The 26,974-nt window shown below is 41.1% G+C and overlaps 1 protein-coding gene and 1 long non-coding RNA gene across 7 annotated transcripts in view; both read left to right on the forward strand.

Moving 5' to 3' along the window:
- LOC125990401 (uncharacterized) overlaps positions 1-26,487 on the forward strand; it is a 30,965-nt gene extending 4,478 nt beyond the window's left edge. The window contains exon 2 of the long non-coding RNA XR_007488915.2: positions 1,181-26,487. This is a non-coding gene — a long non-coding RNA (uncharacterized lncRNA). The remainder of the gene's footprint in view (positions 1-1,180) is intronic.
- diaph2 (diaphanous-related formin 2) overlaps positions 1-26,974 on the forward strand; it is a 334,433-nt gene that overhangs the window by 141,701 nt on the left and 165,758 nt on the right. The window lies entirely within an intron of this gene.

The following is a 26,974-nucleotide window of genomic DNA, read 5'->3' on the forward strand; positions in this document are numbered from 1 at the left end:
TGGCTTCTTCAGGCCGTGATCTCCAGCTCTCGCTGGAACGATTCGCAGCCGAGTGTGAAGCGGTCGGGATGAGGGTCAGCACCTCCAAATCCGAGTCCATGGTCCTCGATCGGAAAAGGGTGGAATGCCCTCTCCGGATCGGGGATGAGATCCTGCCCCAAGTGGAGGAGTTCAAGTATCTTGGAGTCTTGTTCACGAGTGAGGGGAGGATGGAGCGTGAGATCGACAGGCGGATCGGTGCAGCGTCGGCAGTAATGCGGACCCTGTACCGGTCCGTTGTGGTGAAGAGAGAGCTGAGCCAAAAGGCAAAGCTCTCAATTTACCGGTCGATTTACGCTCCTACCCTCACCTATGGTCACGAGCTATGGGTCGTGACCGAAAGAACGAGATCTCGGATACAAGCGGCCGAAATGAGTTTCTCCGCAGGATGTCCGGGCTCTCCCTTAGAGATAGGGTGAGAAGCTCGGTCATCCGGGAGAGACTCGGAGTAGAGTCGCTACTCCTCCACGTTGAGAGGAGCCAGATGAGGTGGCTCGGGCATCTTATCAGGATGCCTCCTGGACGCCTCCCTGGGGAGGTGTTCCGGGCATGTCCCACCGGAAGGAGACCCCGGGGACGACCCAGGACGCGCTGGAGAGACTATGTCTCTCAGCTGGCCTGGGAACGCCTTGGGATCCCCCGGGATGAGCTGGATGAAGTGGCTGGGGAGAGGGAAGTCTGGGAGTCCCTCCTAAAGCTGCTGCCCCCGCGACCCGACCCCGGATAAGCGGAAGAAGATGGATGGATGGATGGATATCATGCAAAATCCACTTTTTTAGCGTTTGTATAAATTTTATTGTGCACTTGGAGTCTCCAGGATTGTAGGAAAGTTTAATCCAATTCCTCCAGGTGCTGCAGACATACTTTTGTTTGGGGAATATTTTTTAATCCGTTTGATTTTATTCTTTCCCTATTACGTATTTTGAACAATTATGTCACAGTCTTTGCAGCTGCACTGCCAAGCAAGGTAATTTGTGTGGTCAAAAGGTTTCGCAAATCTGCCATCTTTATTTCTCACAGCGAGTGAACAGTGAAGTGAACAGTGATAACACACCATTGTAATACGATCATCTGAAGTCATGGTTCTGCAACTTATTAAATCAAATCTAATAATAATAATAATATTCTGTCATAAAAATAGTAAAAGTGAAACCTTCAACAATGCACGCTGATCTTCTTAGTATGGTTTCACACTCATGCCCCTGGGTTAGTCAGTTTCAAGAAACTACAGTTTCTTTGGTCGGGTGTGAACACACACATTCAAATTCTGAGGAATAAACTGTGCAGTTCCAAATGAGCATATTTCCGTTGTGATGACATGCTCACACCTGGATACCTGTCAACGAGCAAATGATCCATCCATCCATCCATCCATCCATCCATCCATCCATCCATCCATCCATCCATCCATCCATCCATCCATCCATCCATCCATCCATCCATCCATCCATCCATCCATCCATCCATCCATCCATCCATCCATCCATCCATCCATCCATCCATCCATCCATCCATCCATCCATCCATCCATCCATCCATCCATCCATCCATCCATCCATCCATCCATCCATCCGTCTTCTTCCACTTAGCCAGGGTCGGGACGCGGGGGCAGCGGCAATAGAAGGGACTCCCAGACTTCCCTCTCCCCAGCCACTTCATCCACCTTACCCCGGGGGATCTCAAGGCGTTTCCAGGCCAGCTGAGAGACATAGTCTCTCCAGCTCGTCCTGGGTAGTCCACGGGGTCTCCTGCCGGTGGGACATGCCCAGAACAGCTCCCCAGGGAGGTGTCCAGGAGGCATCCTGGTGAGATAGCCGAACCACCTCATCTGGCTCCTCTCAACATGGAGGAGCAGCGGCTCTCCTCCGAGTCTTTCCCGGATGACCGAGCTCCTCACCGGTACAGAGTCAGCATTAGAGCCGACGCTGCACCGATCCACCTGTCGATCTCACGCTCCATCCTGCCCTCGCTCGTGAACAAGACCCCAAAATACTTGAAGTCCTTCACTTGGGGCATGATCTCATCCCCGATCCGAAGATGGCATTCCACCCTTTTCCGACTGAGGACCATGGGCTCAGACTTGGAGGTGCTGATCCTCATCCCGACCGCTTCATACTCGGCTGCGAAACGCTCCAGAGAGAGCTGGAGATCACAGTTTGAAGAAGCCAACAGCACCATGTCGTCTGCAAAAAGCAGAGATGCAATGCTGAGATCTCCAAACCGGACACCCTCAACACCTTGGCTGCACCTAGAAATTCTGTCTATAAAAGTTATGAACAGAATCGGTGACAAAGGGCAGCCTTGGAGGAGTCCAACCCTCACTGGGAACGAATCCGACTTACTGCTGGAAATGCGGACCAAACTCTGGCATCGGTGATACAGGGACCGAACCGCCCTTATCAGTTGGTTCAGCACCCCGTACTCCCGAAGCACCCTCCACAGAACGTCCCGAGGGACACGGTCGAATGCCTTTTCCAAGTCCACAAAACACATGTGGACTGGTTGAGCGAACTCCCATGCACCCTCGAGGATCCTGCTGAGGGTATAGAACTGGTCCACTGTTCCACGGCCAGAACGTCCAGTCACATTAAATAGAATTTTTAGCATCGGGGTACCGAAACTACAGACAGTGTTGTGTCATATTTTGGGTATGAATAGAAAAACAACCAGAGGGAAACAAATCAACGGTACAAGTACGTAACACACCCAAAAAAGGAGGTTCTCAACATTTTTGAATTGTTAAAGTGTTCCCCACTCATAAGAATCCAAACAATATGTGTGGTGTGCATGCAGTACAGTATTTATTTGTATTCTAGATAAAACACATTTTTTTAAAACATTTTTTTGTAAGCACAGCAGTGTAGCAGTTAGTAGCAACCGAGAGGTTTTCTTAGTTCAGGCACTCTTGTGGAGTTTGCATATTCCTCCCGTGCTGTAAATCGACAAATGTTTATGTAGTTATTTGGTTCTTGTTCGTGCCTCACTTTTTCACCATGTGTATGTGTGTGTATGAACAAAGGAATAATTTCAGATCTCACACTACAGCTTGACATTAAAACATTGTTTTAATTTAGCTTTAAATGACCTCTTAAATTCTCTTCTTCCCCATAGGGCTTAAAAAAAGCTCCATAGATAGGCCATATTCCCGCTGGCAGGGTAAGCATTTCCGATCCAGCATTTCCCCTGGGAGTTACCTTTGCTGGATCCCTATCAATTACCCCTGCAGCAACTTCCCTGCATCAGCTCTTATGCCGGGATTGTTAAAACAGAACATGATTTTCTCATGAATGAAAAATGCTGTTAAATGTTTGATATGGAGCCCAATCGAGTGGCGGTGGAGCCAGCCAGGGTGGCTTTGTGTGGAAAAATGCTGAAAATTTGTCACAATGCTTGACACACAAGGTTCCCATTGTAACCTCAGCCTCTTGGAAGGATAATGTTTTTGCTGATCCAACAGTAAAAAGCACACTTTGCTGTTACATCCTATTTTTCAAAAGGATAAACAATTCATGTTTAAAAAAAGAAAAAAAAAATGCGTGTGATCTTGGAGGGAGGTGTTCATGCCCAATCGGTGTGTGTTCTTGTGTATTACAAAGGATGAGGCAAGCAGGTGGAAATGCATTCCCTGCAGAGTTGCCCTCCATTAATGGTGCAAAAAGCATCGTTGAAGCCACATTTGCAAGGGTTACAACACAAAGGAATAAAAAGAACAGTGTCAATCCTAAAAACTCTGATCCTTATTGTGAGTAAAAGTCTCTAAAATTACAAAGCAACCCTTTTTCAAAATGTGCATGATTGTTTGCTTTGCTTTCCGTTCAAAAATGTTTAAACCAATTGTGGAAAAATATCCGGTCATTAGTATTTCACATTAATCCTAATTAGGCAATGTTGCAGTTAGTTATGGTCAAATGTCGATCCATCCATTTTGTCAACATCATAGCCTGTTTAGGATCACAGGGAGCTGGAGCCTATCCCAGCTGACCTTTAGATTCCATGCCATTAGGTAAACACTACCGTATTTTCCAGACTATAAGTCACATTTTTTTTTCATAGTTTGGCCGACTTATACTCTGGAGCAATTTATATGTGAAATTATTAACACATTATTATATCATTTCACATGCTATTTTCACACTAAACCGCAAGAGTGCACTCTAGGCCTGTGTTGATAATTGTGATAATGAGTCTTACTTAAGCAACGTAGAAGAGGAAGCGCAGCATCTTCTACTTCCAAAGTTAGCAGAGTTGTTTAAAAGTGACCAGAGGATGAAGATTTCATTGGATTTAGTGATTTGGAGTGACACGGATGGTTTGGTAAAGTTGTTAGCATGTTATTTACGCTATAGTAATCTGAATAACTCTCAATTAACATATCAGGCACATTTTCAGTTTGTTGTTTGTGTCATGTAACTTTAGCATACCGTACAATTATTCAGCCTGTTGTTGCCTCTATTCTATTTTTATTTAAATTGCCTTTCAAGATGGCATACCTGTTCTTGCTGTTGGATTTTATCAGATACATTTACCCCAAAAGTGCGATTTATACTCCAGTGTGACTTATATATGTCTTTTCCTTCTTTATTATACATTTTATGGCTGGTGCGACTTGTACTCCGGTGCGACTTATGGTCCGGAAAATACGGTACTTCTTTTTCTAGAGGCTTTCCATTACAGTCATTTTTTTATTCTGAGTAAGTTGTGTTATTCAGTTTTATTAATTTTTTTTCCCACCTTTGTCACCATCAAATGCTCTGAGATCAAAATATTCCGACCGCCGGCTCACGCTACATTATCGCAGCCACTCATCTCTACATGCTCTCATCTTTTCAACATTTGTACAATACATGAAATGTTCCTTTTAGAACAACCTGGCCGTGTCCGATTAAAATATTTTTTTTACTGTTGCTTTTGCACTCAATTTTTTTGCTTCTTTTCTTCCTCGCCACAATTGCTTTCCTTCTTAACACTCTTCTTCTTCATTGACTCCCCCCTCCTTCTCCTCCTCTCTGACTTGGCTTCGCTTTATCAATCAGTTGGTTTTGCCTTTTGTGCGGCTCTTGGGATCAAATCAGATTCACTCCAGGATTGAACGTGTGTTGCCATGGCCCACTGCATTTGAAAGGCAATCCATTCAGCTGGAACTTTTGCACTTCAATTTGGAATAAGATGGATGCTGGTAAACTTTGCAGCCCTCGAAATGTGTCCTCCATTGCCTGACTTGCCTCACATCAACTGCAGATGGACAAGGCTTGCTTATACATACAATGGTGTGACAGATTGAAACCAAAATCCCCCGCATTATGCCTCGTATATTCATTATGCCTCTTTGACAATAATGAGTATTGATTACATGCAAGCTTTTAGGGATGCCGGTAACGTTGTAGCCATAAATATATCCCATCAGACTTTAAGCCTTCATTAAGAGGGCTCGTTGATGTTGCGAGGTGCATTTCATCCTTTCCTCCCTTCACCTACGATGATGCATAATTCATGTAGGAGATGAGACTGTCCTTGTCACCTGCTTGAAATACGTACTCGCTTTGGTTTGCCGGACTTTTAGGCAACCCGTTGCAAACCATTCTTGTGTAAATAAGCTCATCTTTAGCCGCTGTCACAGATTTCTTCGTCAAATCGTTGCTGTCTTGCCTTTCCTTGCTGAGCGCGGGTCTTTCTTCTTATCATTAAGCCACACCCACACAGTGCCACCAGACTGTCTATATTGTTCCCTTCTTCTCGCAAACATCATTAATCCGCTCCCACGTAGCTGTAAATTCTCCAGACACTAAACAGCTGGGTTCGCAGACAGCCTCATGTAGTTCATTCATTGTTGTGCTTGGGAACTGGCAGTTTTATGTCTCTTTAGTTTACAGCCCACATTCTGACAATTAGCCTCTTACATCTATTAGGGGCGGCTATGATAAATGCCTTAATTTTTTATCGTTAACAGCAAATGTGATCAAACATTTAGAATGAACAAGGTTATGCTGCATAGTTGCTACATCGTGAAGCTGAAGTCAGTGATGGATTGCACGACTTGGCAGCGTTCAGTAGTGAGCACAGTTAATTTAGGCCTGACTTGTTTGCTACCTAAACAGGCTGCCATTGAAATTGAACTCGGAAGTGATGATAGTAGGTTATAAATACATTGTGAAAAAAACACAACTTACATTTTTGACGGTGCTGAAGCAGTAATTCATGTTCACACAACGTGAAAATGGCAACAATTAGCACAAGCAAGCAAGTTGTTTGCTCCTCACAGTTTCCAGCTTAAACAGGCTCCCTTTAGAACTCAAAGAATTAGCGGGGTTTGTAATTTAAAAATGCTCATCCAGTTTTTCAACTCTAGTTGAACTCCCCAGTGAGTCACATCACATTCACACCCCTGCTATAGGGCAGCACATCCCCAGTAATGACCCAGCCAGGATGGTGGTAATGATGAAATCGGTGGTGGTGGTGCGGGGGGGGTTAGCTGCCTGTCGGACCTTACCTAATAAGCCTCCTAATAACTCAGTTAACATCAGGGCCGATCGGGCCACCGGATCAAACGCACTCAAGCGATGTATGAACCCCACGACGCTCTGTAACCTCACACTCTGGGGGGTGTAAAAAAGAAGAAAGAAACCTACAAGTCCAACCTTCAACCTGTGTGCTCACACATTGCAACACTGATTGTCACTTAAATTGTATTATGGATCATGTCAAACTTTTAGTCACAAACATTGAGTTGTTTTTTATCTCGAGACAACAACAGGACCTCTACCTTCTCATGTAACACATTTCATCTTTTGTCCTTTGTTACAGTTCATTGTGGTAATTGTAGTAAACACACTTTTGATACCTCCCACACTCTCAACACATGTATGCTCAGACTCTAAATCTTCCATAAGTAAATCTCACCCAAACTCGGTTGGGATATGTACCACCCCACCCGTAACCCAATGGTGACAAAAGTTTTAGGAAAAAAATGGATAGACTGCTTAATATTGATTTCAGTAATATTATAGAAAATAAGGTCCAGACTCTCATCTTGGCGACTCCAAGCTCTTTGGACATGTTGATATCCGTGTGAAGGCCGGGGCAGCTTCCAGTCAAGAGAAATGGCCACTTTCCGTTCAGCTCATTGTTTAACAGCAAACAGGACCACAATTGGTGTTTTTCCACATGCTCATTCTGTGTGTTTCCCATTGTTGCTGAAGGATAGCCCCCATTCCCTTTGCTCAATTATTTTGATGGCTCAAGACCTTGACTCCAACTAGTAAATCACAGAGTCCGTAAATGCCCGTTGTTATTTCAAGCCGCCTTGATAGGTTTTTTATCTCATTTTAACAAACAAAAGAGTCCAAATGGTGGCATTTTCCTCATTTTGGACGAGAGGCCATTAATTGCTGGCACAGGCAGGAGACATTAGTCTCAATAAAACACAAAACAGCCTGATGTTCATTTCTCTCCGTTTGGCCCACTGTGACTAACTCAACGGTCAGTTTTCAAGCCTGCTCTTTTATATGTAAAATCTCACATATATGTAATCGTATATATCACATATGAATGGGAATTGGGCTCTTAATTATTAATGCCAAGTCATTTCTTTATTGTCAGGCATTACATGCATATGTGTGTGTGTGTGTGGGGGTGTGTGTGTGTGCGTGTGTGTGTTTCAGGGAGGGGGAGAGAGATTTGCTCTAATTCCGGCTTCATATTGCCTCGCTGTGATGTCCCACTGATTTTAATCTTCTCCTCTCAGATGAGAGCCATTCCGGCTTTCACAGTGCACTTTAACTTTAGCCCTCTGAATAGTAGCTGCCTTTGATACCTGCTGCCGACAGCCTCCCATGTCTGCACCCCCCGTGCACATTTACTGCCTTTCTGCTACTCTAATTCAGTCATCAGAATTTGTCTCTTTAAAAATAAATATCCCTTGTGTGTTGCTCTTTTTTCCGCTTCCCCTTCTGATCCATTAGCCACGGTTTACGGAACTGTTTTGGGTGCGTCATCTTTTTCTGGTATTGTTTTAAGCGGCCCGTGCTACAGTGCTGGCTTGACAATTTTGTGAGAGGAAACCGAAGGCAGTGAGACTGTGGACCGCCACAATGTTAATGTTAAACGTTATATTGAGTACAGTGTATGATTTTCCCTGTGCCGAGTTCAAGTCATCGGAAGTGCACTTACCTTTGTTCGTAAATGGACTGAATGCATTCACTTTGGATCATAAGGTTTGTAGAGTCTCATTCAACAACATATGTATATTTAAGTTAGTAATAGATCAATCCTTGTGAGGCAAGGTATTTTGGTTTTGTTTATTTTGAAATGCCAGTGTCATTCGACTGTATATTCTATCGAAAAAATAAGCACGTACATTGTCTGTGTGATTAACATGATTTAATTTGATAGATGAATTGTTATATTAACTGGTGTCCTGTTTTGACCGTGGTTGTTTTCTATGGTCACATCAACATTTGGAGCATCTTACCTTTTTTTCCCCCCTTTTCATTGTGTGACATTTACTGTATAGTAATGTCACTCTATGTTCTATCCAGCATAAAAAAGGGCGGAAATAACAACCTGACACCATTATGTTTTATTCACAAGTGATATTTACATTGAAATGATATATTCATGTTTTTGCATGCTTCTTCCAATGTCTCCGATGTTTGCACAGAAGCCTACTTTTGTATTTGATACTTATTTACAACGAGGCTTGCATGTTAAGAACGGACAGTGTCATCGCAGTTGCAACTTATTGAAAAGCCCCAGTGAAGCTTCATTAACTTCACTCCACCGTGATCCCAGACAGCAGACTATGGAGCACATTTTTAATGCAGCACACAAGTACAAGAGCAGCGGCGCCTTTTTTTTTTTTATTTTTTATAGGAAATACTTGATGGATGCACTGTTGCGCTGGATTGACCAGTTTTGAGTAATGCATGGAAAGAAAGAGGCAAGTTTGGGAAAGTTAAGTTGTCGGTGAAGTTGATGAGTCATGGTTCTCGCATGCCAAATGAAGTTTGTAGGCAAATACAATATCAAGCATTTCACAAATGATTGTAAATCAATCTAGAATAATTAAGCTCCACTACGATATTGTAGATGCAATTTGAATGTTTTTATTATGTAGTATAACCCTTTTCATATGACTCATTAAAAATATACATATACAAAATATACATATTTTGGCAGTAATAGAGTATTATGAATTTGTTTGTTTGTTGTGCAGCATTGTGGTGCACTGGTGAGCATGTCGCCTCCCAGTTCAGAAGTGCAGGGTTCCATTTCTTCTTCTTCCGTGTCGTTTGCATGTTCTCCCCGTCCCTGCCTGGGATCCCCCGGGGTACTCGAGTTTCCTCCCATATTACAGATTACCATGCATGTTAAGTTTGATGTTTTTTTTTTTGTCTACGTGTGGCCTGCGATTGTCTGGGGAATCAATTTAGGGTGTCCCCTGCCTACCGCCCTCAGACAGCTCGGATAGGCTCTAGCACCCCCGGGACTCACATTGATGTGCGCTTCAGAAGATGACTGAATGTTTGTTTGATTGTTTTCCGACAGTCTGATTTTTTTGGAGGGCGGGTAGCTGAATGCTTCATTGTCACTCAATCAAAATAATTGTATTATAATATAATGCAGTGCTTACATTTTTATGACTTCTTGCTTGAATATTGTAAGTGATTTTCTTGTAGCACGACAACATAAATTTGCAATTTCAGTTAGGAAATTGACTCTTATCTCCCATCTCCCTTTTGTTTTTATTTCATCTTTTTCAAATGAGCTCAATCATCTCCACAGTTTTCAACTTTTGCCAACTTGTTGTTTCATGTTGAAACCATTAAAAGTGCTTTGTGTTTGGATTTTGTGTTGCCTGGTGATTTCCATACCGATCGGAAGGTGCACACAATCCCTATTTCCCTGGTGGCCAACAGCTTACTAGATAGACAGCCAGAAACCTCGTCGCCTGCTGAGTTTGCTACATGGTATTACGTTTGATTTGTCATTGAGCCTCTTTGCTAGAATTGGTTTGTGCCAAGAGAAATGGGATGGAGGTTAGACAGAAGGAGTGTTGGGGGAAAGAGAACAGCCGTGATGTCACCTGCTAGATGGGTAAACAATCAAGTCTGGAGTGTGCTCAGGATGGGGTCTCTTTGAATATAAACAGTCATGACTTTTCAAACCACCGTGAGGTAAATTACTTCTCAGATGCACCAAAAAAGGTGACTGAGGTGGGCAGACCAATGTGATTACAAATGGTGATTCACAGTCACCCTGAAATGAACAAAACAAACAGCAGCTTGACTGAAGGAAATTGTAAGGGCCGGAAACAGTGGAATTGTGAAACTGTTTCAGTTTGTCACAGTCCAATTTTGTCAAATGTGTCATCGTGTGGATGTGTAGTATGTTGCGAATTTGGTCTCAAGACAAACGAAGACCGTCAATATATAAAGTCTAGAACCCACCGCCCTAACCTTTTTTTGGACAATGATCCTGTTTTAACCAGATTCTCGGCATCCATGCATCCTTCCAGTTTGTTTTCACTCTAGGGACGAGCGCGACCTGGAGCCAATCACAACGTGGACTGTTCATCATCCAATGACAAGGCATATATAGACAAACAAGCATTCACACTGATGATATTCACACTTGTAGACAATTTAGAGACTCGAGTTGAGAGTCGTAGATTAGAGAGGCTGATACACTGAACGATGTGATTGGCAATAGATTATTACTTTTTCACCATGATTGACTGACGCAAGGTCAAAGTGGTTCCCCTAAATGTACCTTTTGCTACCGCATTGAAGTCCAATTTATTTTATGTGTTTGCGCTTTCCTTAACATTGTGAGAGAGGAGTTTTTTTTTTTTTTTTTTTACCTTTGCAAAAGTCTGTTGTTCTCAAAGGTCCTCCATTTTTAATTTGTCGGTGCGCAGCATGTTGTGGAAATGTTACCAGACTTACTCATTAGTAGGTTCCTGAAACTGAAATGCAGCTAAACTAGCAATATGGTAATGCCTTGTTGTTCTTGTCTTGGATGATGCATTGCAAGGAACGCCGACTTTCTGCTGCACGTCTTTTGGATCTATAAAGCACATCTACAAAAAAATATATATCATTTTGAGTAATTCTGCTCTTTCAGAGTAAATTATTGTGGGTCATGGCAAATGGTGTTTGATAAACTGATAAATGTATGTTGATAAACTCTATGAAAGAGATTGAGTGAAGCAAATGTTGAGTCCTAGAAAATGTCACAATCTGATTTTTTTTTTTTTTTACATCAACACTAAACAAGGCTACAAGTTGCCTTCTCCGGTTTACCACTTCTTGCTTTTATTTTTCTTCCCCAGTGCTTATATTTTCTTTTCTGATATCATTGTTTTGTTGACTTTACCTTCCTGTCTGCTCCATGTCTATATCCCTGATCATTTCCTTACATCTAGATGTCATGGTTGTCGACCATGTGTTGGGCTTGTTGTCTTTTTTTTCCTTTCCACCACCTGATAAAAGAGTTTTAGTGTGCAGAATGCAATTTTTTTATTGTTGCCTTGAGGGTTTTTCTTTGAGTGGCACTTGATTCTGTTCTTTTGACCATACTCTTTTAACTCCACAGTACACATCTCAGGAATCTGATTATCTTTTCAAAGAATTTGGATAAGGCTGACGTTCAAGGTGGAACAATATTTTTCTTTCTGCTGTGTGTGGGTGCTCTTCACCCCATAAAACAAACAGGGAATGTAGTAAATGGAAATCTGTCGCAGCTGTACAAGTATTCATGCAAAGTTCAAAGTCTCGTTATGTTTATTGGTAGTTTCAGTGCTTCTGTAAATATGTGCACTGATGCTCAAATTCAAAGGCACTGTGGGCAGGTAGGCTGGCCACTGACCAATGGTTTCCAGCAGATGTGTCATCATTTATACACTGAAATATGAGCCCACATTGGCGTATGAGTGCTGACTGAGTCGATGTCCATGAATTAATGATTTGCCGCATGGAAAGCCGTGATCCAGCAACGGTCGATGATTGTTAAGTAGGAGAGTTTTAAAGACCAGACATATCATACTTTGTACGCTCAGATTTGCATTAAAGTGTTCTCGCTCTCCTTGACCTTTCTTTTCACCTTTTTCCACTCTCCGCCAGTCCCTCTCTGGCTAAGGTAAAACCCACTAATTAAAGTTTGCACGGGCCACAGGCGTCCCCGGGGATGTAGAGTCTCCACAAATGTACTGTGTAAGACCAATTAACCTGAGAAGATTGATATGCTTTGATTTTCATTTCAATCACATCAGGCAGCAAAACCTATTGACCGACTGGCTGGATGACGTTACATGTGTTTCTTAGTATAGCAATACTGAAATTGAGTCTACTGTTGCATTTCCTGTGCTTAACTCTCCTTAAAGGCTTGGATGCCTTGCAGGGAGACACTAACTTCAGGAATACTATCTTACAAGGGTCACCTTTGCCCCTTTTAGTACTTTCTCAGATTGGTGACTGTTTACTCTTTTTGAGTGTTTGAGTGTCCATTGGCAAACTAGGCAGTACCAGGTAAAAGCTACATCGCTTTGTAGTACTTGCTTCCAAGTGTGCCAGACACCTATCATAAGTCACTGCTAATTACTCATTTATTGAATATATCAATCAACACAACCCACGTTGTTATATTAAAAAGTGAATTTTTATGTGGTCACAATTGTAATTTGAAACACGTTAGAAAATATAAACATTTAGAAAACATTGGTAGTAAGCATAGCAAAGTGAGCAAATTGTTTGCTAAGTTGTAAATTTTCACAACAGCAACATTTTAAAAAAATATTTGAACTGCCCTATTAAAAACATTAAAAAGTGTTTTTTTTGTGGTCAAAATTGTAATTTGAAACAACTTAAAAAGCCATTATATCTATATTTTTATTGATATATTATGCAGCGAACTCTCTCCTATTCTGGAAGGTCCTCCTACAAAATTTTGGATTATGAAATTCTGTAATTCTGGAAAAAGAAAGAAAGAAAAAAAGTCAGGTCAGAGGACACTCACGGAGCTGAAAGACAGCCTCCCTCTGTTCTTCCCTTAGGTGTTTGATGGGCCTGAGGTCAGGGCTTTGTCAAATTCCTCCACATCAAATGTATCCGAGCATGCCTTTATGGAGTTTTACCTGTCATGTTGTCATGCCTTCCTCAAATTATTCCTACAAAGTTAGAAACAGAAATGTCTCATTAGGAAGAAAAAAGAAGGGAAGCTTAATGAATTGATGGTGTTTCTTTCAAAGATATGCTGATTTGTTGGAGGTTGTGTCTAAGACTGGAACAAACTAAAGCTTGCACTAAACGTAAAAGCCTTGTGCCATATTATGATGTAAAGATTTGGTGGTTCACTAAGCAGGTCAGTCTGGGCACTCACACCCATGAATCTCTCTCTACATGTCGGGTGGATTTGTTCATTAAAGGTGTGGGGGATGCTTTAACCTTAGGCTGGTCTCACAATGACCTCACTGTCTCTAAATAACTCATTAGCTGCGCTTCTCCTCCTGTACTGCACGTCTTCACTCAATCAACGCCTAAGTCGTTCGCTGCATGTTTCTCTGCGTGCTGGCGCATGTGTCTGTGATCATGACGGTTCCTAGTGGGATTCAATTAACAGAAGATGTCACAATGTAGCTAGAGAGGTATTTTTTGGGGAGAACTATAACACCAACTCAGCGTAAAATGAATAATCTTTGACAGCACTCATGTCCTCAATCTTAATTTAAGATCGACCAGCAAAAAATAAAATGTGGATCAAGTCAAGTCAAATTTATTTAAATACCCTTCAATTACAGAAAGGTCTCAAAGGGACACAACACAAATATGAAGACATTACTGTATTCCTTGGTCTCTGCCCCTTTTGATGATATACCGTGTCTTTTTTTTTCCAATATTGTTTATTTATATTCGGGCAGGAGCCATTCCACTTTTTTGTTGAGGAAAACATTGTTATAGTTGTTCTTATTTTTTTTTTGCACATTTATAATGGCTGTCAAATATGCACATTTTCACTATTCGCTCGCCGACTGAGTCTTTACACTCTGTGAATAGCGGCGGGCCATTGTACATATATCTGTGCCGAGCCCTCTGGTACTTTACAGTACTGACATTTTTTTCCGCCAGCCTCATACACTTCCTACTTGTAGGCTACTGTAACATTGATCAAGTCATTTATGCTTAACAAAATGCTGCACACTATCCCGTAAAAGTACAAATAATCCATGGCCTTGCACCTTTTTCTATAACAAAGATGTAAGGATTGTTTGTTAATGCACAGCCCTAAATTCCTCCGTAGCGTTTACACCTCCAATCAATATATTATTTTTAATGGGTGTTCAAAGATAGCTATCTATTGTGTTGGTCAAACACAACAAATATTGCTGGCTGTTTGGGTTGGTGACTCATTCCATGGATAAATAGTTGCTTGGTGTAACAAGTGTACCCCACGCCCCCTCAGATTTGTGCTGTTGATTATTGAATAGTAACGGCAGTAGCGGATGATTCACATCACCCTCATAAAACCACACAAGCCGACTGACTCCAAGACACATTCGCACAAAAGCTGCCGGTCCCTCTGGATTTGCAGGCTTCTTACACTCGGGCTGGCAGGAGCTCGTCTGCTATGCCTTCCTTGTTCTCGGCCGCCGCCCCCACAAAACCCGGTCCAACAAAGATAAACACATGCTGGGTAGATTATTAGAAGCGCACTGAGGGCCCCACAGCAGAGCAGCGAGAGCCGCTTTGTGCTCCGATGGTGGCGGTGGAACCTTGTGCGATCCGATGCAGCCCCCTCCCCTGGGGGGCTGTGATACATACTTAGACACAGGTGGGCGCTGATACCAGCATGTGAGCGACAGTGAGTTGCAATTGTCAAAGGAGAGCTCTGTCACATTGATTTCACTAATGACATGGTGGAGGTTTTCTTTTCCTCCTTTTCTTTTTCTCACTCCCACGTCATACACGTCACAAATTCAAAGGCCTCAGCGACCACAGAGTCAATCTCGCCACATAGGCAGGACAAGTTATCTCCAATTCCACGTGTCTTGTGCTTTTAGTGCGCTGTCCCCATTGGAGAAAATAACTGTACACAAACATTTTTATGTGTTTTTGCATTTGATATGTGTAATGCCTGCAGGGGAAACTGTATGATTATGATTATTAAGGTTTTCTATTTGTTTTTGCATCCTAAAAATGGGAACATATTAATTTTTGTGTAAGTGTAGTTTACTTTGGTCTTGCAGACTGCACTGCTTTCTGGGCATTTTGGCGGACCAAGAGTGTTTTCTGTTCAATTGCCTAAGGCACACTTGACAATTTGGTGGGAAAAAAAGCAGGTCTAAGTTGGGGCACAGTTACAATTTTGGTGAATTTATATGAAGCATTTAAAGAAGATAAAATGGGACGGCATGTCTTCAATGAAATGAGATTTTTTAAACAGTGTGTACTGGAGGGAAACAGGCTACACCAGTTCTTGGGGAATGCTGAAGGGGATATGTATGGAAAACCACTTTTTCAATTCAGACATTCTTTCTATCCACAATCATTTAAAATACTGATATTTTCTGGGTTAATAAAAACAAGTAATTGATGTAGTGTTAGAGGTACATAAAGGGAAAATGTAATACAAATGTAAATACAAAAATGTAAAAAAAACGTATGGGTTGGAATGCATATATTTTCAATTTGTACACAGCATTTAGTTAGTTATATTTATATCAATTCTAATTTCATTTAAAACTGGTCTTGCGGCACTGGTTAGCCCGTCCGCCTCACAGCTCTGGCTTTGGCATCCCTGTGTGGTGTGCATCTTATCCCCGTGCTTGCGTGGGTTTTCTCGGAGTACTACGGTTTCCTCCTACATTCCAAAAACATGCTTGGTCGCCCAATTAACCACTCCGAATCAATCGTCCGTTGCTGTGAGAGTGCCTGTTGTTGTCCTATTCTGGTTGCAGGGGTGCCAGTAGGGGGCACTGTGCTAAAGGCCAATGACCACATGAGAATACATGCATGAATGTCTTTTGGAGGGTAGATGCAGTGTGTTCCAGGCTCACCAGGTTTATCATGGACATGCCTTAAATGTGTCCTCATCTTTTGACTGTGTTGAATGATTGAACTGAGTCTACGTAAGAAGGTGGTTATTTGACTTTTTTTACACTTCTTTTTTTGAACTTCTGATCACATGTTCTATTTTTGAAGAAATGGCAGTCACTTTTTTTGGGTGCGTTATTATCTCAACCTCAAGACCCGGCCGGTTATGTTTGCTCTTGTGCTTTCTTCAAAATAACACTTAGCTGAAGGAAAGGCTAAACAGTTATTTGAAAACAGCATCGAGGGTTGTGTAAGAGAAACAAAAGTCCCCATTTAGATGTCATTAGCTTACCACGTTTTGGACGTAAGACTTGGGTATGTGGTTTGACTGTGTAAGTAACTGCTAGTATAATCACTCTCACATTATTTAAATGTTATAAATGGATCTTTTGAGCCCATTTGCAGCCACAATATTACACTACAGGCTAGTTAGATCATTTTTCTTTTTTTGTTTTTACTCTGCGCTGTATCACTCAATATTGAGCTTTTCCCAAGATTGTCCTTAGGATATATAATTAAAAAAAAAATACTTGAGAACAGTTTGTTTAGAATTGTTCACACTCTGCCAAATGCATCCAAAAGCGGCACTGACTGTATTTTCAAATCCAAATGAAGGTTATATTTCTGATTAGTCTCCTTGGTGGATTGCATGTAGCAGTTGTTGGCAAATAATGGAAAAAAAAAATGTGTGATTGCCCCCTGGTTTTTTTACCCGTTGTTGCCTGTTTAAAGTTACTTATTTATTTCTCCAGACCTCACAGACTACATTTAGAACACTATTTTGAAAACACTCTATATACTAGACACAAAGTCAACACCTGATACAAAAAATATGTGCCTATGTGGTCGTTTTTGTAATTTGACAATTTTAATTTGAAATTATTTAATTGACATACTTTGAGGCTTTCTTTTATGCTATACTGTTTGGGGTGAAAACGGTTACATATTGTATTTCATCAGCTCCACATTAATAAACACCATACCCTAATTCATTTTCGAGTATATTATTTTGAATTGAGAAACAAAGCATCGTTTAATGCTGACCCATTAACAACAACATAAAAAACTACAATTTATACGAATACTGATGTGAAAAAGAATTAAGTCTGTCTGCTAAAATAAAAAAAATAAAGTAAAATATGACTGTTGGTGTAGTGTAAAGAAAACCCTCAGAAAATAAATCTTCAATGAGCATCCATCATTAACACTTCATTCAATTGATGTAAATTCTAATTTTCCTGTGATTATGTTGTTTTTGATGAAGGATCTTGAAAAAATACCAATTCTATTGTGCGCGGATCATTTTACAATGTGGTCACCAAGTCCTCTGCTGGGGTTTCTAATTAAGATACAATCTGTTATCTGTTCGGACCACTAATAAGCACAACAAAGCGGATTGAGCGGACCCCCTGGAATTCATATCAGACCTCTTGAAATTACCATCAAACCTCTCTATCTGATGCATTGCCAATACCTGCTCACATTCCCAATTAAAAACCACAGGCAGGTTGCTCTCCTCTTAATAAGGAAATGTATTATGCCCACTGCCACTGTGACGCATAATGAGTGGACACCAGCGAACTGTGTTGGGCGAAAATCACTTCATGTTATTTGCGGGATTCTTTTCATCTGAAATCAATGTGTGTGTGTTGTGAGCTATTTGAGCCCAGTGGCTCAGTGTGTGCGTGTGTTTTTTCTGTGATAATTAGGACGTGCGTGTGGCCAATCAAATACAGCGGCCACCAGCAAGCACAGCATTGTTGACCTTCTTTTCATGGTAAAGCCAATTACAACAGCAACCATGGGACAGGAAGAGTAATGCGAACAATTAGATGCAAACGACATGTTAGCTTTATTGCATTGGGGGGGGGGGGGGCTATATTCATGAGACTTTTGATCAAATTTGGCAATCTTTCAAAGCACTAATGGGAAAGACTTAGAAAATCCATATTTTTAAATTTTGGGTGCTTACTTGGACAATCTGTTGCGAGGCAGATTAGCAGTCCAGGTTTATGAATCTGTCCTCACTATCCTTATTAGGGCCTCGGGTAACTGGGGCCCAATGACTCTGGGTGACAGGCAACCTGGACTGGTCAGCATCCAGTAGCAACACAGAACTCGACTTTTGTAGACAGTGCAACTGCACCATGCCACAAAATGTGGATTTTTGAGTCAACACAAGTTTAGCTACATCCATGAGAGATGCGTAGCATTGCCATTGTTCATGGACAAGAACTAACGTTAGCTGGCATTAATTTGGCCAAGCACAGAAGGTCATTTGTGCCTCTCTGCCTCATTAAACGCACCTTATACCAGTTTTGATTAGCATATTACTGTCAAATTTTAGACCCCATCCCCACCCCATGCAAAAATTACGGTTTTCTGACTGGAAGTAGTTTTATGCCATTTGGGTTTTTTCAGGCCAGCAATGTGTACTTTGGCTTCAAATTTTCATGTTCTATTGGCTATTAATTTACAATGCTTGATTCCAGTTTTTGGGGTCTAACGGTGATTTGCTTCATCTGCACAGCAGATAACTATGAGATTTACTACTGTCTGCAATGATGCTCGATAACCCTCCCGCCCCACATATAACGCTCATTAGCGGTGTGCAAGTCAATGAGCATGCACACCCTCCCTCTGAGCTGCCCCCATACAGACTTTTCAAGGTATCATAAGCACCATCGTTCCATTAGGCGCTGCCACCCCGGGGACGCTCCTGAATTTGACACTGGTTTTCAAATGTCACAGGCAAATTGGAAGCAAATGTGAGTCATTATTTGAGAGCATCACACTGTTTTCGATTTGGTGGCCATTGTTATAATGATTATTTATTTGTCCGGTGAGTTTGTTCACATGACTGAAGCCATAACGGAGGCAATGGCTCACTCCCTACCTGAATGACATTTGCTTTTTTAACCTTTACGTGCTGCTAATTTTCCATGCACACAATGAATGTTCTGGGTCAGTTTTCACTGATTAACAGTTGTATATATATCAAAATAGGAATCACGCATTTGTCTTGTACTCATAAACCAACAATAATAAATAGATAATTAAAGGTTAAAGCTGGTGTTTCACTGAGTGATGAATGCTTGTAATGAACGCTTGGGCCTGCTGCTCAATTTTGAAGTTATGGTGGTATTTTGTCGAGTCGTTTGAAAAAAAATACCAACCATACACATACTTTATAGCACCTGTACAAAAAAAATGGCATTTAATTTTGTATATTGTGGACCACTTTCAATAAAGGTATCAAACTGAAAGAATAATATTTTAGGGTAGGCCTATTTTCATTGTTTTCAAATGTCAAAATGGGTGAAATTTGACCCAGGCAGTATGAATGGGTTTGAATGAAACCGTTAGTGCTGTTTACACGGCCTAAGTCCACGACCAACATTGTTTGGAATGACAGACAAGCCAGTGTGAGCTTAATTATCCTTGTTGTCTCCTGACAAATCGCACACACTCCACCTAAATAACACCCTGTTGCCATAGGTGACTGCTATGTCACCTATAGTACAAGGCATTCTACACAAGCCTGATATGCCTTTGTGGGCTTTTTCATCCTCCAGCCTGGTCTCTGATCCGCACACTGTTGGAATTGTTTCTGTGGTCAGTGGCTTTAGATCCCTCTATTAGTTGGCAAGTACCATGCCTTGTCCCTTAATACACAGCAAATCAATGTGATGTGTTTGGTCCACTGAGGGGAAATCATCACCACCAGTGGGGCTCTCCACAAGATGTGCTTGCCCAGCAGGGTTTGAAATGGCGGCTCCTTGCAGGGTAAATGATTCCACCGTGAGAACTAAACAGACTTAAGACTCAGTGGTGCAACCACCTTGTTGCCATCATGACTCCAATGTGTTTACACCAACCAACATGATCAATTTGTCTTCAAAATCAACTTGAACCGTAAGGAACTGTTTACCTGTTGGAATTATTCATTCATTCTTCAAACCGCTTATATAATACGACTACCACACTAATAATAATGATAATAATAAGCTATTTGTTAGTTGCTATTTGTTATGCAATTTGTGTCATTCTTTGGGATCCACCATTTCAAACAAACAAACAAAAGCAAAAAATTGAATAAAATGCACAACAAAAAAAATCTGTACAAAATCATAGATGATTGTGAAGCATGTATAATCCATAACAAAGCAACAGATGGGTGCAATAACCGAAATATTAAGGTCACTTGAGCCGAAAATAAGTCATTTGAGCCGACAAAGCGTTTGAGATAAGTAAAACAAAGGGATACGGTATAGTAAATTGATGGATACATGTATGTACAACTGGAATTATAGTTGCCATTACAATTCAAAATGTCTATCCCTATTGCCTGTGGCTGTATGCTGTATTCATACAAACAATCCAGTACACTCTCCAGTTTGTGTTGCTTTTCATGCTGTCCGGTCTTTGAAGCGATGGCCATCAAGCAAGGCACCCCGCGGGCATTCCGTATTAGTTTGAATTGTTTTCATTGCTCCTGCCTCGTGAGCGCAGGACATTTTGAAATTTTGATAGATCCTTGACCTAGATTAAGTGTCTGTGTGATGTATGTCATTCTTAACCACTGTCAGCTGGAGATTCAGTTGTGGAAGGGGTGTAAAACAAAATGTAGCATTGGCGAGAAATTGTTACACTGTCATCTTGTCTGCACCAGCTTGTATTCAATCCTAAAGAAAATAATGAAGTCAGAAAAAAGAGGAACCCTGCTGGTGATTGTGCGTGTGTCTGCGCTTTCATAAAATGTGACACTGTGCATAATAATTTGCCCCTCATTTATGCATTTATGAAAGAATCGCCTGTGGGGCTTTTGTAGGCCTAGTGCAAAAAACTGCTTTGTGTGAGAAAGCGAGGGACTGAAAATAGAGACACAAGCAAAAACATATCTTGGTGTATACACTGACCGTGTTTAAAGAAAAGTGAGTTATAGCTTTCTTCATTTCAATTTGGCAGTTTGGTATTCTGCCCCAAAACACTTTGTTTTGCTGCCAGTGAATCAAAGACACCTCTTAGAAACTGTCAAGACTCTTCAATGAGAGAGAGAACTATTGTGGCCTTTAGAGTTTACATTTTATATCAAATCTTTTGATCTTTCTACTATCTGATAATTTCAAGCTTCTTTGAGAATGTGAATTACTGACTGCCTGAGGACCCACTCAGACCATTTTATGGTGGAAAAACATGTAAGCCAATGTAAATGCACTGCTTTTAAAAGTCAGTGGTGATTACATAAGCTCCAATGCTAATAATATAATATAATATAATATAATATAATATAATATAATATAATATAATATAATATAATATAATATAAGCTCTGTGTATCAATTTTATTATTTTATAGTATACATTTTTATTATTTATTAATTTGTTTATTGAGGGAAAATCAATCCAGTTTTTCATGTTATACGTTAGGCTGATCACAATCTGTTCTGGTATTGCAACATAATTAGTCTCTACAATGTGGGTGGGTCTACTCTGGAACGTAGCTGATAAACAGGGGTTCACCCTATTGAAATATTTCCCTGATGGTCCATTGGTTAGGATGCGGAGCTTTCACCACCTGGTTCGATTCCTGGTCAGGGAACAATATGCAGCCATAGGGGGGCACATGTCAGTTTCTCCCCCTGTGCCGGTCCCAAGCCCAGGTAAATGCAAAGGGTTGCGTCAGGAAAAGCATGCGGTGTAAAAACTGTGCCAAACACTTCTCATGCTAATTTTCTGGACAAAAAAAAGTGTGTTTTGCTGTGGCGACCCCTTCGGGGAAAAAGTCGAAGGGAGCCACCACCACCCTATTGAAATAATTATGAGTGAATACTCAAAAAACTGTGGCTTACTCATGCATTTGTAAAAAGAAACTTCCATAGTACTCTGATGTTAACAAAAAAGATACAAACACACGATATTGTCACGTGTCCTAACTCCTTCTGCACCGGTTGGTGCTTCTTCCCTCGTGCGTGACCGTCTGCCGCCTCCTGCGCTTGAACACATTGCTCAGAGGCAGGCATGTTCATGGTTCATTGTTACTGTCGCAACTCCTGGGCGACAGTGCTTTTTTTCCTGGCGCGTGATCACTGTAGTCTGTTGTAGGAAAAACTTAATTCTAATTTCTGCCAACCAGAGGAAAATCATTTAGCATGTCTGTCTGACAATGCATTGCTGAGGCAAGTTAATTGTTACACAATTCAACCTCTAATTATGAAGCACGAAACACGAACGTTTTACCGCTAGTTCACTGGTGACAAGCAGTTGGCAGCTAGCCACTCAGGAGCAAGCACAAGAGAAGCTAGCATAGCAGTGTATGACTTTACTCAGTGCTCTTCTTTCAACCAAAGACAGACCAAAATGTACAGAAACAGATATAATTATTTGGTTTGACAACGAGCTACCCAATAGCAGTTGAAAGTAGAAACATGCCAAAGTAAACATAAGGTACTAGCTTAACAGCATTTACTTGTTTTTTATATCAAATGAAGGCCATTCCTCTCCAGTCTCACATTTCTGGTGAGTTTTCCAAAACAAACAAACCTACCATTTATTTAATTAGTGGAGTTATCTGCCAGATACACCAGTGCCTAGACTGAAACTAGGGAGTAAAATTCAAGCGGAAATACGGTGGTCGTGCAGAATCCCTCATTGGATGATTAAAAGTAACCTTTGGATGTATGGAGAAGCTGTTAGCCATGCCCTTTCTTTCCACGGCAAATGCCATCTTGGAACTCCTGGCCTAATGATGCTACAATGGTTGTGAGGCAATTACACTGGCTCTAAATTGATCCCAAAGCTCTGGACCTGTGAGCGTAAGACGTAGCCGAGGTGAATTCTGATCCAACAAGCAAGAAAAGCAAGCAGGCCTCTATTAGTTGAAATCATAAACTATATTCTGTCACATATTAGCTCATTCTGAGGTGTTGTAATAAACAATTGACCCGGAAGCAGTTTTATATTTGTGCGCGTCCGTATTTCCATGTTTAGAGCTGCTATGAATATAAAGTGCAGTTTTTTTTTGTTTTTTTTTTAATGTTTGGTACTATGACCTTTGGGTTTTATTTAGATGTGCCAGAAATGCCAGGATATGGCAAGCTAACACACTAAAGCAGCCATCCCCAACCACCGGGCCGCGGGCCGGTACCGGTCCGTGAGTCATTTGGTACCAGGCCGCACAGAAAAAAATAAATAAAATAAAATAAAAATTATCGACAATCAATTAATTCAGGTCAAGGCGCTCGTCCCGGTCGCGTAACATGTTTTCCCCAGTCGAGCCCGCAAAGCTAGCAAAAATAAGTACGAATTTACTTTGAAGAATATAAAAAAAATGGGGATTCTCTCCCAATTACATCCGTCGGTGAATCTGTGCCTCTCTACACAGGTTAATTCAGGTCAAGGCGCTCATCCCGGTCACGTGACTTGTTACCCCAGTCAAACCCGTGAAGCTAGCAAAAATGAGTAAGAAAAAGAGATGTTTGGAAAGCTTCTTTGGAAAGAGGAGAAGGCCCAATGAGGAGACAGAAGAAGAGGCTACAACTTCCGCACAAAGTCCGCACTGCACACCTTTCTTAAATCTTCAATTCTGTCTTACACGAGAGGTTTGAAAGAGGCCTAGAGAGCAGAGCAGGTGTACGGCGGCTGGGATCAGTGTAGCGGAAAGCAATGGGATTCCAGGGACATGGCCTTACACTTCCAGTGTGCTCCTCTCGTCTCGACTCCCCCACCGGTTCCCAGCAGAGGCCATCTGCTTGGGTGACACCACTTGCAGACAAACCATGCCATCATGTACTGTAAGCCTGCTGTACTGTACTATTCAGGATCTGATTAAATATACCACTTCTGAGAGTACAACAAAAATGGATAGCCTTCTTTTAAAATCATTGACACTGTATGCAGAAAAAAAAAAATCTAAAGTCTTCTGGGGCAGCGAAATATTTAGCCAAAAAGGGGACACGGTCTAAATGCTTAGGTTTGAGAGTATCAAAATAAAGCTAGATGTGGATGACAATAGTCTCGTAAATTTCAGGTATTGTAATCCTCACTAGTCTCTGTCAACACAATGTGTCCAATAAGCTGCATGCTTTGTAATAACGATGTTATTGATAGTTACAAGATGCACCAACCAATGTTATGTTGCTTTATGACACTGCATTGTCACGCTTACTGTCACAGTACAGCACAAGCGTTTGGAAATATTTGAGATTGAATGAGTATGCCTCACTCTCCCATAGCTGACTTTATGTTGTGCTTCTTTTGACAGGAAATTAGGTGACTGAAGTTGTGATGAATCCATATGTCCTGAAAGTTTTGGCGCGTTCCAAATTATACAACCGTTAAAAAGTTTAGGGTCACTTAGAAATGTCCTTATTTTTTTTTAATAAAATCCCAATTTTCTTCAATGAGGATAACATTAAACTAATCAGGAATACACTTTATACATTGTTAATGTGGTAAATGACTATTCTAGCTGCGTATGTCTGGTTTTTGAATTCAATTAATGCAATATCTACATAGAGGCCCATTTCCAGCAACCATCCCTCCAGTGTTCTAATGGTCTATTGTGTTTGCTAATAGTGTTAGAAGGCTAATGGACGTTTAGAAGACCCTTGTGCAATTATGTTAGTTTTCATTGAAAACACTAAATTGGGTGACCCCCAAACCTTTGAACGGTAGTGTACATATTCACACGTCCTTGATGTAGGACACCCAAATGGTCTAAAACAGCTCAAAATATGTTACATATAAATTTAGGGTTCATATCAGTATGTGGCAGCAAGGGAGCGTTAAAAAAAGAGGTTGACTACACGGTTGAACTCTTCAGTGTTGCGTTACTTTAGTCCTAGTGATGACTTTGTCGGTTCCTCATTCAATGTAGTCTAGATTTTATCTTCTCATTTTACCTTTCTTATGATTGCCTCTAGTATTCAACTGAGTTTGCCTTGTGGAACAAGGGTAAATCTATCCTTAGGTTGATTGCGGTATCAAACACTCCAGAGACCTGCTATATTAACCCTCTTTCCTTTGAACCATGTATTTAAAATTGGAAGTATCTCACACACACACATACACACGCGCGCACACGCACGCATGCACACACACACACACACACACACACACACACACACACACACACGCACACGCACACGCACACACACACACACACACACACACACACACACACACACACACACACACACACACTTCTCAGTAAGCACCATTCTTACAGCTAGTGACAAAAATTGCGGAATTAAAGCACCACCTCAAGCCGTTTTAATCCCATGAATGAAGATGCGAAGAGCGGTGAAGTCACGCTCGCAGAGCAGCGTTTTAAAGAGATCAGCCCTGCCGTGCGCCATGATCAGCCCCGCATTGTGCATATCTGACATGTCCTTAAAGTGCTCCCAGGCATTGTGATCTGACTTATTTCCTTGAGTGACTTACCCACTTCCAAATCGTCTTACTCTGGTAACGCGCTTAGTGTTGCTTGCCCACAGGAATAGTGTCTGAAGTTCCTTGGCATACTCTTAAGTCTGTTCACCCGTTTGCAATGACATTTCCATTTACAAAGGAAACCCACTGTCGTTGAGCAGCTTACCATGTACCATAGTCACTCGAAAGCTGTTGAGAACGTTGGGTGAAATACTTATTGTTTTTCTCATACAGTTAAATCTCTTTGATGGGAAGCATGTTAGCATACCCTTCTGAGGTTAATTGAAGATTCTAAATGACACTTGAGAGAGTCCAGTCTATACCTCACCTATTCACCCAAAGTCAAATGTGATAATCTCCAATGACTTTAATTTGGACAAGTGCTGTGGAAAATGGATAACAGATAGATTGTGCAGAGGTTCTGAGGCACCCCTTTAGTCTGTTTTAATCAAATCCTTGATTACAATTACAGTTTGTCAAAGTACAAATCTGGTTGAAACCCGGCCAAGTAGCCACAAGGTGGCACAAATCCCCGGCAAAACACTTAGCGTTCCAGCATCCCACGTTACTTTGTGGCTGCTTGACAGTCATGTGATAGTTAAAAAAAATAATAATAATAAATTTAAAAGAAACGCGTTCCTGGAGATTTGAATATCGGCCAACGTTTTAAAACACAATTATAGTCACAGTCACAGCGAGCGCTTAAATCAACCTGGCACAAACACACAAAACAAGAGTGTGAGGGGTTAACTATTAGCTGGTGGATAGATAGCATTGTTAATTGATGCAGTTGTAATGTTGTTGTTTTTTTGTAGTTAGGTGGTACAACCAAAGCTTCTTTCAATAAGAGAAGACTGTGTATTCGTTTGGATGTTCTCTTAACGGTTTGGAAAGGACTTGAACCATGGGAAGCGAGAGAAAATAAACTACACGTTTTTGTCTAGTCTTTGAATTGAAAATTAGAAATCGAGGATTTATTACTACTCCTTTTGTTGAATTTGATGTCAATTTGGTGTTGTCTTAAAATAACCCTATAGTTTGTTATACAGTATGTGTTTCGCTGCATGCCCGATAGCAAGTGTAGTAGTGCCTCCCTCATTATATTGTCAGCAACTGAACCACAGGTCAAAGCTGGTATTCCCATGCATAGAAACAAGGTGATGCACTGTATGTAAGAATTTAAATGTCTTTGTACTATTTTATCATACAGATAGGCCTAATTTGTCAAACTTGACCAGGATATGTCAAACTTCTTTCTGTTTGGCAACCCAACAAAAACTCATCATCTTATTAATCAATAACTCCAAGTCACACGTTGGGTGTGATGAAATATGAATAATAAGTTTGTTGAGGACTCCATTTTGGCCGACATCCATCATTGTCAACAAAAATGAGTCCAGAAAATATTCAATTAAGAC

The sequence above is a fragment of the Syngnathus scovelli genome, chromosome 1 (genome assembly GCF_024217435.2).
Source record: "Syngnathus scovelli strain Florida chromosome 1, RoL_Ssco_1.2, whole genome shotgun sequence".
NCBI classification, from domain to species: Eukaryota; Metazoa; Chordata; class Actinopteri; order Syngnathiformes; family Syngnathidae; genus Syngnathus; species Syngnathus scovelli.